Genomic DNA, 16,994 nt, shown 5'->3' with positions numbered 1-16,994 from the left:
CTTCTCTGTGTCACGGAGGCTCTCCGCACTGCTAAAGCTAACTCTCTCTCCTCTGCTCTCATCCTTCTAGACCTATCTGCTGCCTTTGATACTGTGAACCACCAGATCCTCCTCTCCACCCTCTCCGAGTTGGGCATCTCCGGCGCAGCCCACGCTTGGATTGCGTCCTACCTGACAGGTCGCTCCTACCAGGTGGCGTGGCGAGAATCTGTCTCCGCACCACGTGCTCTCCCCACTGGTGTCCCCCAGGGCTCTGTTCTAGGCCCTCTCCTATTCTCGCTATACACCAAGTCGCTTGGCTCTGTCATATCCTCACATGGTCTCTCCTATCATTGCTATGCAGACGACACACAATTAATCTACTCCTTTCCCCCTTCTGATAACCAGGTGGCGAATCGCATCTCTGCCTGTCTGGCAGACATATCAGTGTGGATGACGGATCACCACCTCAAGCTGAACCTCGGCAGGACGGAGCTGCTTTTCCTCCAGGGGAAGGACTGCCCGTTGCATGATCTCGCCATCACGGTTGACAACTCCATTGTGTCCTCCTCCCAGAGTGCTAAGAACCTTGGCGTGACCCTGGACAACACCCTGTCGTTCTCCACTAACATCAAGGCTGTGACCCGATCCTGTAGGTTCATGCTCTACAACATTCGCGGAGTACGACCCTGCCTCACACAGGAAGCGGCGCAGGTCCTAATCCAGGCACTTGTCATCTCCCATCTGGATTACTGCAACTCGCTGTTGGCTGGGCTCCCTGCCTGTGCCATTAAACCCCTACAACTCATCCAGAACGCCGCAGCCCGTCTGGTGTTCAACCTTCCCAAGTTCTCTCACGTCACCCCGCTCCTCCGCTCTCTCCACTGGCTTCCAGTTGAAGCTCGCATCCGCTACAAGACCATGGTGCTTGCCTACGGAGCCGTGAGGGGAACGGCACCTCCGTACCTTCAGGCTCTGATCAGTCCCTACACCCAAACGAGGGCACTGCGCTCATCCACCTCTGGCCTGCTGGCCCCCCTACCTCTGAGGAAGCACAGTTCCCGCTCAGCCCAGTCAAAACTGTTCGCTGCTCTGGCACCCCTATGGTGGAACAAGCTCCCTCACGACGCCAGGACAGCGGAGTCAATCACCACCTTCCGGAGACACCTGAAACCCCACCTCTTTAAGGAATACCTGGGATAGGATAAAGTAATCCTTCTAACCTCCGCCCTAAAAGATTTAGATGCACTATTGTAAAGTGGTTGTTCCACTGGATATCATAAGGTGAATGCACCAATTTGTAAGTCGCTCTGGATAAGAGCGTCTGCTAAATGACTTAAATGTAAATGTAAATAGAGCCCACAAAGCTCATCACTAAGCTAAGGACTCTGCAACTAAACACCTTCCTCTGCATCTGGATCCTGAACTTCCCGAAGGGCCGCCCCCAGGTGGTAAGAGTAGGCAACAACACGTCTGCCACGCTGATCCTTAACACTGGGGCCCCTCAGGGGTGTGTACTTAGTCCCCTCCTGTACACCCTGTTCACCCACGACTGTGTGGCCAAACATGACTCCAACACCATCATTAAGTTTGCTGACGACACAACAGTGATAGACCTGATCACTGACAACAATGAGACGGCCTATAGGTAGGGGGGCATAGAATGGGCAGTGTGGTGCCAGGACAACAACCGCTACCTCAATTTGAGCAAGACAAATGAGCTGATCGTGGACTACAGGCTCAACAGGCCCCCATTTAACATCGCCGATTTACATTGACCCCCCCTCCCTTTAGTACACTGCTGCTACTCATTGTTTATCCTGTCTGGGCTAGGGGGCAGTATTTTCACGGCAGGATGAAAAATGTACCCAATTTAAAGAGGTTACTACTCTGGCCCAGAAACTAGAATATGCATGTTATTAGTAGTTTTGGATAGAAAACACTGAAGTTTCTAAAACTGTTTGAATGGTGTCTGTGAGTATAACAGAAGTCATATGTCAGGCAAAAACCTGAGAAAAATTAAACCAGGAAGTGGAGGATCTGAGAATTGTAGTTCTTCTTTCTAGTCCCTTTCGAAACTACAGTATCTACTTCCTAAGGCTTCCATTGGCTGTCAAAAGCCTTCAGAAAGTTGTTTCAGCATTCTCCTGTCACTGGGCAGATAATAGGAGCTCAGTTACTGAGTGGACTGCCTGGCAACAAAGGGATTGGATATGCTCGATCCCGTGAGCACGCCGTTCCTTCTTTTTCTCCTTGAATGAATACGCTATTGTCCGGTTGGAATATTATCGCACTTTTACGTTAAAAATACCATGAAGATTGATTTTAAACAGCGTTTGACATGCTTCTAAGTATGGTAATGGAACATTTTGACTTTTCATCTCTGGTACCGCGCTCGCGCGTTATGCCTTTGGATAGTGCTCTGAACGCACGAACAAAACGGAGGTATTTGGACATAAATATGGATTATTTCGAACAAAAACAACATTTCTTGTGGAAGTAGCAGTCCCGGGAGTGCATTCTGATGAAGATCAGCAAAGGTAAAGAGAATATTTCTAATACTAATTCTGAGTTTAGGTGGCCCCGAACTTGGCGGGTGTCTGTATAGCTTGCTGTGATGGCTGAGCTATGTACTCAGAATATTGAAAAATGTGCTTTCTCCATAAAGCTATTTTAAAATCTGACACAGCGGTTGCATCCAGGAGTAGTCTATCTATAATTCTTTAAATAATTGTTATATATTTTGTCAACGTTTATGATGAGTATTTTTGTAAATTGATGTGCACATTTACCAGGGGTCTTGGTGGGAATACATTTTCTGAACGTCATGCGCCAATGTAAAATGCTGTTTTTGGATATAAATATGAACTTTATCGAACAAAACATACATGTATTGTGTAACATAATGTCCTAGGAGTGTCATCTGATGAAGATCGTCAAAGGTTAGTGCTTCATTTAGCTGTCTTTTGCGTTTCATTGACACATGTCCTTGCTTGGAAAATGGCTGTGTGATTATTTTTGTCTATGTACTCTCCTAACATAATCTAATGTTTTTATGTTGTCAATGTGTCTTTGTATAAAACTTTATGTGGTGCTGTTTTGGCCAGGTCTTTCTCTTAATATTGTTTTATTTTTATTTCAATAAGACTAATTTGGTAAAATAAAAAATATGAACAAATGGGAATTTCGAATTCATCTGGATTTTGGCATATTCATGTTACTGGTATTTTGTTTAGTGTAAATCTTTTTTCAATTCCTGTCAGTGGCGCACATTCATGGATGCCAAGGGAAACCAGGCTTCCCCCAAAAAACATCAAAGAAAGAAAGATATAAAATAATGAATCTTTCTGTGTTTCACAATTTTGATAGTTTTGCTGATAGTGTATCATCATCAAGCCTAAAAACAATTTTCTTTGAAGGGAAGACTTGGTGCTTTTGAAATACTTTAATTTGTCTCTTTCATTATTCTCTTTTCATTTCTCTCTTTTCATTTGTCTCTGTTGTGTATTGTTTTTGCATGGGTAAGGTATTCTTTTGCAATCTGAACCTGTTGAGGCCAGGGGGCAGGATCTTATCCCGGTATTGGGATTCATTGTCATGTGACCATGGCGGGGAATTCAAAACTGCAAGAGTAATCATTTCAAATAATCAAATAATCAACTATTTTCCTCCATTTGAAAGATATATCTCCTAAATCTAACCACGCTGTCCGATTTTCAGAGGCTTTACGGAGAATGCATAAAGTTAGGTTATGTGAGGAGAGTACATTGACAATAGCTGCGTGTAATGTTTAGCCAATTCAAAGAAGGGCATCAACAGACAGAAAACTAGCTAGAATTATGCACTTACCTTTGACAATCTGCATCAGATGACACTCATAGGACATTATGTTAGACAATACATGCATTTTTAGTTCCATCAAGTTCATATTTATATCCAAAAACAGCATTTACAGTCACGGTGAAATTCAGAATCTTTTTCGGCTCGAATGCTCCCAGTGAATCCAGCATTACAAATCACGGAATTACTATTCGAAAACATTGGTAAATTATAATATTGTCATTCAAAGAATAATATATTATCATCTCGTAATTGCTACCGAATGGCCAGATCTCAAAATAACTTTACTGGGAAATCACATTTTGCTATAAACTGGGTACTATGCTAACAACATAAGCTAAGCTATAAGCTAAGCTAAGCTATACCGTTAGCATTAGCATCATCTAATATCGATAATAACATTCTAAATATCCCCTTACCTTTGATTATCTCCATCAGAAGGCGCTGCCAGCGATCCCAGGTCCAGAACAAATGTGGTTTCTTTTGATAAAGTTCATAATTTATGTCCAAATAGTTAGCGTTCAGTAGGCTCCCACAAAATGAGGTGGGCAGTGTAAAGTCACGCCGAAAAGCTAAAAAAAACTTAGTAAATAATCTATTTATGTTTGTTCAAACATGTCAAACGTTGTTTAGCATTAATCTTTTGGTCCATTTTTAACGTGAAACATCAGTAAACATCAGTAATATTTTCACACAACCTATCAAGTGTCTAGAATAAACGATTATGACAAAGACACTCTTCTCAGATTCATGCGCAGGCGCAAAAAATGAAGTGATGACGTGTCAACTTGTAAGCATTCTAATTCGGTCTGTATTCATCACAGATGCTTCAAACAACTTTCTAAAGATCGTTGACATCTAGTGGAAGCAGTAGGAGTTGCGAACTGAATCCTTTCTCACTGTGGTATCTGTAAAACAATGACACTAAATAGTACAGTCACAAAATTCTCTTTTTTTTAAATCTATTTTTCACAGGTTTTTGCCTGCAATATGAGTTTTGTTATACTTACAGACACCATTCAAACTGTTTTAGAAAATTCAGAGTGTTTTCTATCCGAATGTGTTAATAATATGCATATCCTAGCTTCTGAGTTGGTGTAGGAGGCAGTTAAAAATGGGCACATATTTTTTTCAAAATTCTCAATACTGCCCCCGTGGCCCGTAGAGGTTAACACGTTGTGAATCAGTCTACTGCTCTCTTAGTCTGCACAGTGGGCAGAGAAGCCTGATGGCCTAGACTGGATACACTTCAGAACACTTGTTGTTTTCTTCCTGTACCACTTTGAAACACCATGCAGACAATGTTACGCGTATCATTCCTGTGTGTGTGTGTGTGTGTGTGTGTGTACTGTGTTTTAAATCATTATGTTTAAGGCAAGGTTTCTAAGTGTGTCTCACCACACTTTAATATTTAATAGAGATAAGTAATGTATGTCTTATACCCCTCCTAGATTTGGACTAATATGTAGCATCTATTGGGGCCTTTGTTGAACTTTGCGTCGATTACAAAAGTACTGTTTTTGGGGGCCGATCAAAATATTCTCCCTAAAAGCAATGGCAATAATTTTTCTGGTCCATAAAGTAGTCAAACAGGCTTGACACTGCAGTGAGTTCATGAACTTAGGTGACACTTTCTGGCTCTGGGTTGGACTTTCCTGTTGTTATGATGATTAAGCTCAGTGACAGACAGATATATCCCCATTCCATTCTATTCAGCAGGCAGGCAGGCTGTGGGAAACTGTTCTAATTGTCAGTATCTGTTTCTCTTGCCAAACAGGAGACAGATATATCTCCACACACAGGTGTGTTTTAGAGTAGTGAAACATTCACATTAAATGTTAGAGATAGCAGAAAAGTGCTGCCATCTGTCAGTTAAACATCAGTTTTGCAACCAAGTCAATAACAGTGCATAACTGTTTCTGTCTGCCTCTTCTACTTCTGTCTTTAGAAGAAAACATGCATGACATCTGGGGTTGCAAAGGGTTGGAAACTTCCCGGTAAATTTCCGTACATTTTCCAAAATTTTTCCATGGGAAGTTAAGCCCGGGAATTTGGGGAATTTTGCTTAAATTCATCAGAAAAGTGAGCTTACAACAGTGAATGTTTTTTGTGGGACACACATAAGGCAATTCTAGGTCTTTTGGCATATTTTGGTTAAACTATCCCCAATTCAATGGAATTGCAACCCTCTGCATGCACAGTGCACTCTTCCATCACATGTACAGCTGATTTTGAAAATCCTGCACACTAATGAGATGCTCTTGAGCCCACACTACTACACTGTCTGAGCCAAGGACTACATGCCTTCTGGTAAATTTTGATTACAATACTGGGTGGGGTGAATATATTTTATATGACATACATGATTTTTTGTTAACTAGTAAATAGTTGCCTACAGCAAAGTGTGTTTAAATCATTTCCAACTTAACAATTTCTGCTAGTTAGTTTTTGCTACCATGTGGGATTTCTAGCTTGCTTGTCTCATTTTAAAACATTTATCTTACAAAGGAGTTGTAATGGCAGTCCCTGGTACAAGTAATGGCAGTCCCTGGTACATGTGTTTTTATAGCGACCAACCAGGTGAAGTTGAAAGAGTAACAATCATCTGTCTTCTTCTTTGAATGATGGCTAGATAATGTGTTGTCAGATGCTATCACGCCCTGACCTGAGAGAGAGGGTTTGTTTCTCTATGTGGTTAGGTCAGGGTGTGGGGTGGGCATTCTATGTTTTGTATTTCTTTGTGTTGGGCTGAGTATGGTTCCTAACCAGAGGCAGCTGTCTATCGTTGTCTCTGATTAGGAACCATACTTAGGCTGCCTGTTTTTCCTTTGGGTTTTGTGGGTAGTTGTGTTCTGTTTTGTTCCTTGTAACCTGACGGAAATGTTGACGGTCGTTTTTGTTGTTTTTGATTGAGTGTTTCATTAAAGTAAAATATGAACACTTTACCCGCCGCGCCATGGTCCCCTTTGTACGACCCTCGTTACAGAACTACCCACCATGACTGGATCAAGCGGCGTGCCCAGGCAGAAATGGACACCTGGTCACACATGGAATGGATGGAGAGGAGAAACTGGACTTTGGGGCAAGTCATTGACAGATATCGGAGCCTACCGGGGAAGAACGAGAGGCAGCCCCCCAAACATTTTTGGGAGGGGGCACACGGGTGTTTGGCTGGGCCAGGGGTGAGCCCTGAGCCAAGTCCCTGTGCTTATTGTGGTGAGCATGTGCCTGCCTCTCGCACTCTCTCTCCGGTACGCCTCCATAATCCAGTACGTCCAGTGCCTGCTCCTCGCACTCTCCCTCCAGTGCGCCTCCAGAATCCAGGAAGTCCTGTGCCTGCTTCCCTCACTCTCCCTCCAGTTCGCCTCAATAGCCCAGCCTGCTTTGAGCACCTGGTCCTCAGTGTGTCTCACCAGTCCGGTGAGACCGGTTCCAGCTCCCCGTAGGAAGCCTCCAGTGATGATCAATGGTCTGAAGCCTCCAGTGATGATCCATGGCCCGGAGCATGTAGGGATGATCCATGGCACGAAGCCTCCAGTGATGATCCATGGCCCGGAGCCTGTAGGGATGATCCATGGCACAAAGCCTCCAGCAATAATCCATGGCCCGGAGCCTCCAGTGATGATCCGTGGCACAAAGCCTCCAGTGATGATCCATGGCGCGGAACCAGTAGTGAGGATCCATGGCACGGAACCTACAGAGACGCTCCCCAGTCCGGAGCCTCCAGTGACGCTCCTCAGCCCGGAGCCTCCAGAGACGCTCCTCAGCCCGGAGCCTCCAGCGACGCTCCTCAGCCCGGAGCCTCCAGCGACGCTCCTCAGCCCGGAACCTCCAGCGATGCTCCCCAGTCGATGGTCTGCAGACCTGAGTCTTCAGCGACGGTCTGCAGCCTGGAGTCTTCAGCGACGGTCGGCAGTTCAGAGCCTCCGGCACTGATCCACGGCCGGGTTCCTCTGGCGACACAGAAGCAGGGGGATCAGCGGGCGGTGTGGGGGCTACGCCCCGAACCAGAGCCGCCGTATAGATGCCCACCTGGACCGTCCCCTATAGGTTCAGGTTTGCGGCAGGGAGTCCTCACCTTTGAGGGCAGGGTACTGTCACGCCCTGACCTGAGAGAGAGGGTTTGTTTCTCTATGTGGTTAGGTCAGGGTGTGGGGTGGGGATTCTATGTGCTGTATTTCTTTGTGTTGGGCCGAGTATGGTTCCTAACCAGAGGCAGCTGTCTATCGTTGTCTCTGATTAGGAACCATAGTTAGGCAGCCTGTTTTTCCTTTGGGTTTTGTGGGTAGTTGTTTTCTGTTTTGTTCCTTGTAACCTGACGGAACTGTTGACGGTCGTTTTTGATTGAGTGTTTCATTAAAGTAAAATATGAGCACTTTACACGCCGCGCCATGGTCCCCTTTGTACGACCCTCGTTACAGATGCTGAATGTCATGTTTTTCTTGAGACTAGTTGGCCAATAAGTTTAACTGGGGTTGGCTAAGATAATCCTTCCAAAATATGTCAAACCAGTAAATGGTTCATGTAAGACAGTTAAAAATATTGTTTTGGGAATCTTGTAGGTGCTGTACATCTACAGATAGGAGGGCATACGAGGCAGGGTGCAATAGTACGTAGGATTACTTTAAGAATATACATATGGAGGTGTAATCATAACTCACTCTCATCTCAAATGGAAGAGCAGCTACAGACTCATCATCAGAGTTGACTCACAAGACTAAAGGTGACTATTTTATTTTTCACATTCTAACATTACACTATCATAAGCAGCATGAGTCCATGTACCCATCCTGCCTGGTGTCAACGGTACAGGCTGGTGGCGGTGGTGTACCGCTGTCCAATCTGCAGCAACTGCGTGATGCCATGTTGGTCCATGCCAGCATGGACCAACATCCCTGTGGAATATTTCCGACTTGTAGAATCCATTCACTAAAGAATTCAGGCTATTGTAGGGCGAAGGGGGATCCAACCCGGAACTAGATGGGGGTGCCTAATAAACTGGCCAATAGTTTATAATTAGTTAATAATATGCATAATGGTATGCAAAGATGCTTTTTCTTGTTATGACAACATATCTCTCCTATATTGGAATGCAGAATATAGCTGAACACATTAACTTGTTTCACTTTCTTTTCCAGAGTAAAGCATCCAGTGACAGCGTGCAGTTGGCCACATTATGGGCTCAATTAGCTAACAGAGCTGATTCATCAAACCTATCAACACACAGCTATTCTCCATAAAACAATGCACCATAGTCTTATTAGAACAGGGCTCTCCAACCCTGTTCCTGGAGAGCTATCATCGTGTGGCTTTTCAATTCCAACCCTATCGAGCAGATTTGATTCTAATAATTCACTGGTTTCTAAGATAAATCAGGTTAGTTACAACTGGGGTTGGAGTGAAAACCTACAGGAGGTTAGCTCTCCACGTACAGGGATGGAGTGAAAACCTACAGGAGGGTAGTTCTCCAGGAAGAGGGTTGGAGTGAAAACCTACAGGAGGGTATCTCCAGGGACGGAGTTGGATTGAAAACCGACAGGAGGGTAGCTCTCCAGGAACAGGGTTAGAGTGAAAACCTACAGGAGGGTAGCTCTCCACGAACAGGGGTGGAGTGAAAACCTACAGGAGGGTAGCTCTCCAGGAACAGGGATAGAGTGAAAACCTACAGGAGGGTAGCTCTCCAGGAACAGGGTTGGAGTGAAAACCTACAGGAGGGTATCTCTCCAGGAACAGGGTTGGAGTGAAAACCTACAGGAGGGTAGCTCTCCAGGAACAGGGATGGAGAGTCCTGGTGTAAACCTACAGGAGGGTTGCTCACCTGGAAAATGGTTGTAGAGTCCTGGTATAAACCTACAGGAGAGTAGCTCTCCAGGAACAGGGTTGGAGTGAAAACCTACAGGAGGGTAGCTCTCCAGGAACAGGGATGGAGAGCCCTGGTGTAAAACTACAGGAGGGTAGCTCTCCAGGAACAGGGTTGAAGAGCCCTGCATTAGAATATGTAAAAAATAGTGACATTTGAACATTGAGGTTGCATATCACAAAGCACTTACGAGAAAATATATCACTTATAATTATGATAGTAAGAAATAATTACATGTTTGTATTGTCCTCACAGCCCAAAGCCAGCACAACTCCTAATTGGCTGCTATTGGCCAGGAGAGAAGAAACCCTTACTGGTCTGAGGGACAGGAGTACTGCAATACTCAAACATTATGTGATGGCTGGTTTCATAAATATGTAATGAATCCCTAATAATATGTAAGACCCCCTTCAAATAAAGTATTACCAATGGCAAAGTCTAAGTATACTTCTCTGTTGTCATGAGATCATCAGGAACTACTGCATTTCTCCGTCTTCATGTAAATGTCTGTTTTTTAGAGGAAACTTCACTGGTACAGTAGATGGGTTGGGCTAAAACCAGCTCATTTCCCTTTGATTAAATAGCTGATAGCTGCTTTACTGAGGAGCAGTTTTACTTACTATGACTGTGTGACATTTGGTTGTCCCACCTAGCTACCTTAAGATGAATGCACTAACTGTTGGTCGCTCTGGATAAGACTATGTGAGTGTTGTAACAGACTGCAGCAAACTTCAGACATTAATAGAGACAGAAAATGTAGTATCTCATCTGGCCCGCTAGAATTAAACTGAAATACAGTACTGAATCTGTAACGGCTGTCGTCGGGAATAGAGGACCAAAACGCAGCAGGAATGTGGATGCTCATCTTGTTATTTATTTTTAAATAAAGAGAACACCAAAATAACAAACCGAAAAAACGCACGAACAACAGTCTTGTCAGGCTCACACAGGCAAAACAAGAAACAATCTCCCACAACACCAAACCAAACAATTACCCATATATAGGACTCAATCAGAGGCAACGAGAAAGCACCTGCCTCCAATTGAGAGTCCAACCCCCATCAACCTAAACATAGAATTACAAAACATAGAACAAAACCCGGAAATAATAAATCAAACACCCTACTACATAAATCACCACCCCGAACCACATAAACAAAATACCCTCTGCCACGTCCTGACCAAACTACAATAACAAATAACCCTTATACTGGTCAGGACATGACAGTACCCCCCCCCCCCCCCCCCCCCAATAAATGTGCAGACCCCGGATGCACCTCATAAATATAAAAAAAACAAAACAACAACAACAAAAAATCCCCCTAAACTAAAAGGAGGGAAGGGAGGGTGGCTGCCTTCACCGACGGCACTTGTGCTACACCCCCCCTCCCCAACCCACCTATACAGGAGGTGGTTCTGCCTCCGGCCTACTGTCCTCCAGAATGCAGACAGACTTGCTCAGTTTCGGGCCGTAGGCAGACTCCCATCATTCCGAATCGTAGGCAGACCTCTTCCGTTCCACACTGTAGGCAGACTCATTTGATACACAGTTAATCATAGTTAGTTCCGGATCGTCAACAGACTTACTCAGTTCCGGGTTGCTGATAGACTCCCTTGGTTCCGGGTCATAGGCAGACTCACCCGGTTCCGGGTCACAGGCAGACCCCTTCGGTTCCGGGTCGCAGGCAGGCTCCCTCGGTTCCGGACTAGACACTGTTGCCGGATACTCTGGACTGCACACTGTTGCCGCATACTCTGGACTGCACACTGTTGCCGCATACTCTGGACTGCACACTGTTGCCGCATACTCTGGACTGCACACTGTTGCCGCATACTCTGGACTGCACACTGTTGCCGCATACTCTGGACTGCACACTGTTGCCGGATACTCTGGACTGCACACTGTTGCCGGATACTCTGGACTGCACACTGTTGCCGGATACTCTGGACTGCACACTGTTGCCGGATACTCTGGACTGCACACTGTTGCCGGATACTCTGGACTGCACACTGTTGCCGGATACTCTGGACTGCACACTGTTGCCGGATACTCTGGACTGCACACTGTTGCCGGATACTCTGGACTGCACACTGTTTCCGGATACTCTGGACTGCACACTGTTTCCAGATACTCTGGACTGATCACTATTGCCGAACTCTCGAGGCTGGGCTGACGCACTGGAAGCCTGATGCGTGGTACTGGTACTGGATGTGCCAGTCTGGGGACACGCACCTCAGGGCTAGTGCGGGGAGCAGAAACAGGCCGAGTCGGACTGGGTTGACGCACTGGAAGCCTGATGCGTGGTGCTGGTACTGGAGGTATCAGCCTGGGAACACGAACCTCAGGGCTAGTGCGGGGAGCGGGAACAGGCCGAGTCGGACTGGGTTGACGCACTGGAAGTCTGTTGCGTGGTGCAGGTACTGGAGGTATTAGCCTGGGAACACGCACCTCAGGGCTAGTGCGGGGAGCGGGAACAGGACGAGTCGGACAGGGCTGACGCACTGGACCGTAGAGGCGTACTGGCGGTCTCGAGCACAGAACTGGCATCGCTCTTACTGGCTGGATGCCCACTTCCCCCTGGTAAATGCGGGGCGCTGGTACTGCGCATACCGGCCTAAAAATACTTGGCCTCGCCACAGTACCCATTACCCCGAAGCACGGGACCTGTCCAGTCACTGGTTGCCCAGAAAAGGTACGGGGATTTGGCCTGGGGCTCAATCCTCGCCACCCGTGTGCCCCCCCCAAATTTTTTTATTGGGGCTGCCTCTCGGGCTTAAACGCCAGTCGTGTTCCCCCGTAGCGTTCCCCGTCTTCGCTGCACTTCCTCCATGGACCTTCTCCGGCCATAATCTCCTCCCACGTCCACTTCTCACGATCGTCCCTCCGTTGCTCCTTCCTCCGCTGCTTGGTCCTTATTTGGTGGGAGATTCTGTAACGGCTGTTGTCGGGAATAGAGGACCAAAACGCAGCAGGAATGTGGATGCTCATCTTGTTATTTAATTTTTAAATAAAGAGAACACCAAAATAACAAACCGAAAAAATGCACGAACAACAAAACAGTCTTGTCATGCTCACACAGGCAAAACAAGAAACAATCTCCCACAACACCAAACCAAACAATTACCCATATATAGGACTCTCAATCAGAGGCAACGAGAAAGCACCTGCCTCCAATTGAGAGTCCAACCCCCCATCAACCTAAACATAGACATACAACAAACCAGAAAGAACATAGAATTACAAAACATAGAACATAGACCAAACCCCGGAAATAATAAATCAAACACCCTATTACATAAATCACCACCCCGAACCACATAAACAAAATACCCTCTGCCACGTCCTGACCAAACTACAATAACAAATAACCCTTATACTGGTCAGGACGTGACAGAATCAATTATTCTACAATAAAATAGGTATTTCAGCCAATGAACTAACCACCCTATTAATGACCCAATCCATATGTAGTCACAAGTAAAGATGACAAGACTGACTGATTCTAAAATATAATAATAAACATTCTAATAATATTTAGATTTACATTTTTCCTGTGTACGTACATGATCCAACAGACAAATGACAACTATCGCATACAATCACATGACCGTATCTTGCTGTCTGTGCCTAATGCCTGTACAGAGCTGGGTAAAATGTTTTTCCAGTTGACTGCCCCGTCCACTTGGAACTAGTGACAATAGGACTTGAAATTACAGGACCGCATCTCTTTCAATGACTTTAACGCTAGGGTAAAAACTATGGTGAACAATGAAGTGAGTGGGGGGGGGGGGGTCACTGTGTTGTCCCGGCCCTACCTGTAGATGCACCACACCCCTCCAAACATCTTGTGTATATTGATGTTTTTATGTTGTTGTGGTTGGTGTTTTTATGTTGTCAACATGTCTTTATATGAAACGTTACCTGCTGCTATTTTGGCCAGGTCTCTCGTGATTTCTTTTTATCTTGATAAGAATAAATTGGTAAAATAAAGGTCAATAAAAAAATAAATAGACAATATATTTCAAATTCACCTGGTTTTGATATATTTTTGTATAATGTTATCAAATAATGGTTTAAAAAATGTGGGGATACCTAAAGGGGTCCTAAAATTCTAAATCAAATAGCTAAATGATCCATAGTATGACCATTTTAAAAAATTCCATATGTCAGTTTACACCACCCACCCATTGTTTTAGACTCTAAAGAAATAAACATTTTGGCCCTATTGCCTCTAAATTTTCTGTCCTACTGCCTCCCCATACGGAATGCCTACCACTTAGTGTGGATTCTGGAAGTGCACGAGTGGAAAACTGCCTTCAACACGACCAGCAGTCACTGCGATTATCTGGTCATGCCATTTGGCCTCAGCAACAGCAATGCCCCTGCTGTGTTCCAGGCTCTGGTTAATGATGTTCTCTGTGACATGTAGAACCGGTTTGTCTTCATCTACCTTGATGACATCCTCATCTTCTCCTGCTCCACCCAAGAACACATGTGGGTCGAAAAAGCCTGCAACACCCTTCCCTGCTCTGCCACGGGCCTATCACCTTTTGAGTGTTCCCTGGGGTTTCTTTTACAATGTGGGCATCTGGGTCATACCTGATAGCAGAATGTTCTCAAACCTGTTCGTCAGTGTTCTTGGCCAGCTGTTTGGCAATGCATGAGTAATAACAATACAATTCTGAATTATAATAATCAATTAATACGTTTAATGTTTTCACTTCAAATTGTCTTTTTCAGTTAGGGCTCAATTCAAGCTGTATCGCGGAAGTTCCCCTTTATGGCACAATTGAACTGTAAAGGCAACGTCCTGCGTTGGTGGAGACTGCATTCAAGGGAAAAACTGCATATGTCAGCTCAATAGGAAATTATCTTCAACCCCGCAGCACACATGGGCTGCTGAATGTATTTTTTTTCTCTTGCTTTGTTTGATCTTTTCTATATTATATCTATCTCTGATAAGCTACCCAGGAAAGGGCTGAAAATAGCCCATGTTAATATACTGTACTGTATGTAGCCTTAGAAATAAGGTTCATGAACTTGCTAACATCTGTCATGACGTTGCCCTCTTTGGACACAGCGAGCACCATCCCCCTACCTCTGCACCATCCCCCTCTCTCTGTCTCCTACACACTGCTGTGTTCAGAGAGGTCGTAAATTCCTGGAGGAGAATCTCTCCTCATGGCCAGAGTATAGAGAGAGAGTGAGTTTTCATAGAGAGAACAAAGGAATTTCTTCCACCTCACAGAACATGACAACCGAACAATATTAATGTTCTGGAGAAGGTATAAAAGATCGGTGAAGAATCCAGCTACGAACTGGTCCGTTTGGTACAATTTTGTGAAACTCATGAGAGACAATACAGACACATTACCATAACCATGTTTATACAAGAGTCTCCGTTATGAGGCTTATCGTTGTATAAAATGAATGAGTGAAGATGAAACTATTTGTGAAATTATGTAATGTGATTTTAGACTGTTTAATGAAGGAAACTCCAATTCCCTTTGGAGTTTAACTAAATCAGAGAACCGCCCATGAGCACAGTTATGGTCTGACGTCATGGGACAGGCCATTTTCCGCTCTTCCGAAAAAAAAACCCACCCGGGTTTTCTATCACCAGACCGAGCTTACCTCAATTACGAGAGGGCTAAGGTTTGAGACTAGACCAGTACCTCTATCATAGAGGGAAATAAGGTTTGAGTAGATTGCTGAATCTTTTAACCATCCCACGTGGTTAAACTCTTAGACTATCGATACCGACAGAATAAGAACAAGTCTTTGGATATTAATTAATAATCTGCAGCTAGGAATTCGGTATCATTGAACGCGAAGACCGACAACAGCTGAAACATCTATTCTATAGCAACATGAATGAATGTTACTCTGAACTATCCATTCCAGCCCACGACAGAGAGAGAGAGAGAGAGAGGGCGGACAAACTCTCCAACAGAAACAAACTTTTCAACAGAGATCCCGACGACACACTGAGCGTAAATATATATATATATTGATTGCAATTATTCCCAAATGAGTGAGCGTTCATGTGGAAAGGATTAGCTTTTCAATTGTTATGATTATCAACTTTGTAGTGTCTCTTATCTTTCGCGACCTTATCAGTCCCTCTGTCTAACAAGCCGCCATGCCAGTTTAGCCCACTAGGGCACATTCCCATATCATTTCTTTGTAACCATATCTACTGTTTGTTATGCATTTCTGTGTGTACTTAGTTAGTAAATAAATGATTGTAAGACAATTGATGTATGGATGACTCATAGTGAAGACTGGGTTCGTGCAGATAACCAACAATTTATGAAAACCCCAAACATGGTCTGACAAATACTTCTGTAGCTTGGCCACTTTCCACCGCAGATGTGGAAGGCTACCATAGGCAGATGTGGTGGATTGAGACGCAGCCCATGCAAAACAGTTATCTCTATCTTAAACTGACAGATTTTGAGAGGGATTTTTTTATGTTACAGTAGACCCTAGGGGGTTTTAAACTCTGTAACTGTTGTCATGACGTGTGAGGATCATAGGTGACAAATCCCCCCCATCTCTCTCTCCCAACAGTTTTATGACCGGTCGTAAATACTGTGTAGAAACACTGCCGTTGGGTTTGGCAGGATTGAGGGGAAAGAAACCTCTTTGTGTTACCGCCAAAATGGTAACTCAAAAGGTTGAATAATGAAACAATATTTCTGTAATCCAAAACACTTGGAAAGGTCCGTGGGTAAAGACCAATCCTGTCAAATGCATTGCTAATTGGTGATGGACAGTAGAACAACATAACTGTATCTTTGAATGTGTATATTTCCCAGTGATCAGATTCACATCTAGATGTTGTGGAACTTATATGATTAAATATGAAATGTGATGTTAGTCTTCTAAATGAGAGAATTGTTTTTCATATAAAGTCTTAACTAGTCAGTTACCAAACCCACGTGAGCTCAGACATTACGTCAGCGAACTCCCCCTTTTCCCAGAGTACATAAAACCCACTTCTTACAAAATGTTCATTAGACCAGAGAGCATGGAGAAAAAACTAAACTAAAGACCAGAGAAGGTGAGGACGTGCGTCCCCACGCTGAAATGGTTACCAATGCCAACTCCATACACACACCCTATCCCGCCTGACCCTACACATCGTACTTACACACAGGCACTGGTGCTGACATGTAACACTGGCAGTACAGTACAGTGTTTCTTAACCATTTCTGTACCAGTGACTTACAAGACATGGTCCTCCTCCTCTTTTTTAACCATCTCCTGTGTGGCTCAGTTGGTAGAGCATGGTGTTTGCAACGCCAGGGT

The sequence above is a fragment of the Salmo trutta genome, chromosome 3, assembly GCF_901001165.1.
Source record: "Salmo trutta chromosome 3, fSalTru1.1, whole genome shotgun sequence".
NCBI classification, from domain to species: Eukaryota; Metazoa; Chordata; class Actinopteri; order Salmoniformes; family Salmonidae; genus Salmo; species Salmo trutta.
This window is presented reverse-complemented; position numbering follows the sequence as displayed.